This window comes from Solanum pennellii, chromosome 9, assembly GCF_001406875.1.
Source record: "Solanum pennellii chromosome 9, SPENNV200".
In the NCBI taxonomy this organism is placed as follows: Eukaryota; Viridiplantae; Streptophyta; class Magnoliopsida; order Solanales; family Solanaceae; genus Solanum; species Solanum pennellii.
The window spans coordinates 40,149,354-40,153,029 of record NC_028645.1 but is presented as its reverse complement, the minus strand read 5'-3'; the positions used below and the strand labels follow the sequence as shown (position 1 = coordinate 40,153,029).

At 37.7% G+C, this 3,676-nt stretch overlaps 1 pseudogene; it reads right to left on the bottom strand.

Annotated features, from left to right (window-relative positions):
- Nucleotides 1–2,468, bottom strand: part of LOC107030918 — a 14,925-nt pseudogene extending 12,457 nt beyond the window's left edge.
- Nucleotides 2,469–3,676: the final 1,208 nt, after the last annotated feature.

The window sequence follows — 3,676 nt, the reverse complement described above, 5'->3', positions numbered from 1 at the left end:
TTGCTGAAGGTTTCACCCATGAAAGGGGTGATGCGGTTTGGTAAGCGAGGTAAGCTTAGTCCGTGGTATATTGGTCCATTTGAAGTTCTGAAGCGCGTGGGGGAAGTGGCTTATGAACTGGCATTGCCTCCAGGACTCTCAGGAGTGCACCCGGTATTTCATGTGTCTATGCTGAAAAAATAACATGGGGATGGAAACTACATTATTCGTTGGGATTCAGTTCTTCTTGATGAGAATTTGTCTTATGAGGAGGAGCCTGTTGCTATTTTAGATAGAGAAGTCCGCAAGTTGAGATCAAAGGAGATTGCATCCATCAAGGTTCAGTGGAAGAATCGGCCAGTTGAAGAGTCCACTTGGGAGAAGGAGGCTGATACTCAAGAAAGATATCCACATCTTTTTACAGATTCAGGTACTGTTTCTCGCCCTTGTTTTTCTTTTTGTGATCGTTCGAGGACGAACGATGGGTAAATTGGTATCTATTGTAACAACCTGTTTAGTCTGTTCGAGTAGTAGAATCATTTTGATAAAAACTGACTGGGTCGACGGATCACGCGACGGACCGTCATGTCCACGACGGACCGTGATGGACTCCGTCATCCCATACTCGAGTAATTTCTTCTGCTGCTCTCTTCATTACCCTCGACGACAGGTAAGACGAACCGTCATAGGCACAACGGTCCGTCGAGCGCCTTCGTTCCAAAACACTTCAACTCTGGGAATCTAGGTACTGAGATCGACTCTCTGAACTTCACGACGGAACTGCAGCACGGACCGTCGTAGATACGACGGACCGTCACAAGTTGCGTAACCCCGACTTGGTAAGACTTTCGCTAAAAGTTTTAAAGGGGTATTTCGGACTATTCATGATTGTAATTATGAAATTAGTGGGGCAAGTTTAATAATTTATTACTTGGGGGTTAAAGAAGATAATAGGGAAATAAATAGTGGGTTACTTTTATCATAATGGATTATATGATAATTAGGGTAAAAAGAAAAAGAATCTGGAGAAGGAAAAAGGAAAAAAGAACAGAAGGGAGAACGAGCGAGAGAGAGAGAACGAAGAGGACAGCAAAGGCATTGGGGAAGTAGCTTGCTTGATCACGATTCTTCGGTGGAGGTAGGTTATGGTTTATTTCTATGTGGTAGATAAACTCTAAATAGCGATCGTAATGTATTGGGTGGTATTGTAAAGTCATCTATGTGCTTAATTGTGTGTTTGTATGTTTTGATTGTGTAATTGTGGTGGGTTAGAATGGTGAGACTGTGGAATCTCCAATCTTGAATCCTCTCTATTAAGATGACGCCTTGACATAAAGAAGGCTTGACGAAATAAAACTAATGAGATAAATGGATCGGAGTGTCACGTTCCGACACGGTAAGAATGGATCGGAGTGTCACGTTCCGACACGGTAATATTGGATCGGAGTGTCACGTTCCGACACGGTAGTATTATGGGATCGGAGTGTCACTTTCCGACACGATAATGATAAAGAGAAGTAACCTTGAATTATGTTAATATGCATAAATTCGAAGAACCCTTTCCCCAAATGAGTATGGTGTGGAGGCTTGAGTCCTCATAGGTGTGTTTGTTGTTGTTGTCAATGGTTCTTGTACTTGTTTCTTGTCACCTGTTAAGTATTGTGGTTGATTTTATATTATTATTCAGTATATATTATTTTCTATTTTGAGTTGGCCGATGATACCTACTCAGTACGTGTTCCTTGTACTGACCCCTACTTTTATTTTCTTCTTGTTGTTTTGTGGAGTGCAGCAAGTGCACCATTGACTTCGACTCGTCCTCAACTCTAGCCAGTCTTCAGCACATCAGATTTCAGGGTGAGCTATTATTCCTAGCTCGGGCTGGATTCTCTTCTTCACGTCTTGATGTCTTTGAAGTTCGGACATGGACCATCTTTCTACTTATTTTAGTTCTTAAATACTCTTAGACTTAGTAATTTGAGGGTAGATGTTCTTGATGTGATGACTTCCAGATTTTGGGGATGATAAGTATTATACTTTAGAAGTTTATTTAATTGATTTCGTTAATGAGTTTTGGATCTTCCGCATTTTATTTACTATTCAAAATTTATATACTGGTAAACGTTGGGGTTTAGATTGTTGGTTCGCTCACCTAGTAAAATAAGTGTGGGTGCCACTCGCGGTTCGTTTTGGGTCGTGACAATTTATGTTTGTAATCTGTTAGAATTTCGTTCTTAAGTTTTAAAGTATTCAGTTTAGAAATATATTGGTAATTTTTAGTAGAATACTAACCAACTTAAGTTATTAGTAAAATTTGTTGGCAATTTGAGGTTTTTTGGTAGAGTCCCACATTAATATAACCTACGCAGAACCTAACAGTTAGATAAAGGTAATATAAAAGATGATAATATAAACAATAACAACTCACCTTGATTCCAATATTTTCTAACATCTTGATTATAGGTTTTGCCCTTGCTTCCAGAATCCATTTGTTAAATGACTTTGTAAAATTATTCTCACATGAGTGATTTTTGCAGACTGTGTCAAAATAAGCCCTGTGCCAATTTTGTGCAGGGTACGATACCAAATCCTTTGCAGCTTATTTAGACACAACACCCATGACTTTGAATTGATCATCAAATTATTCTTCATAGGTGCTCCAGGCACACCACCACAATAACTTCTTCATCTGTACACTTTTCCAATCCTTTTCTCCAATTAGCTTCTATGTGCCTTGAACACCATCTATGATGTGCTTTAGGAAACACCTGACTAAACATTCAGTAGCCCCTGTAACAATAAATATCATAACAAGTTAAAGTATTATTTGTATAAGAATTTAACTGAAAATCATAAACTTATTAAAATCAGTAACAACTACCTTATGCATATCATACATGAATGTTACTCCTTCACTATCTGCCACGTCTAGAGAATTTCTCAGCAGCTCAATAAACCATTTCCTTGTTCTAAGTGTCTCTCTGTCCACGACTGCCCAAGCAAGTGGATAGAAGTTTTTCATTGAATCTTGTCTCATTGAAACCAATAAGATTCCCTTGCATACACATATTTTTTAAATCTTGAACCCATACATATATTATTAAGAATCTTTTTTTTCGTTGTTCCAAAGCCTCTCCAGATATATTATGATAACATCAGTACCAGGGTTGTTGTCCCTCAATTCTTGAGAAGAACCCTCCAATTTATTGAATTCATTAATGTGCACCCTTCAATTTCTCTAACACAAGCCTTTTAACCCTCTTCACATGGAATAACTAACATTCAAATTAAAATTATCATCCAAATCTTGTCTCATATCATTTACACTGTACTTTGGATTTTTCTGAAGTTTTTTTTTGAAGTAGCGTGCTAAAGCTTCTTGAGTGGATCTTCTATTCTTAAAAGCATTTTCACCACATGAGTGTTTGGTGTTCAAGGTTTTAATTTTGAATCCCTGATTTTTCCTATCTTCAGATATCGAACACTCAAATGGACAACCAATATCACACAAATATCTCAATCTTGTAGAGTCACTTTTTTCAACTTTAAATTTTAACCTTTCTAACAATAGAGTAAAAAATCACAATTCATTTGGCTTCTTTACTATCTTTAAAGCACATACCATTTTCAAACTCTAAGAATTTGTCTAGCTTGTCATCGCTCTCTCTGTTTTTTCCTTTCTAAAGACTTCCACCTC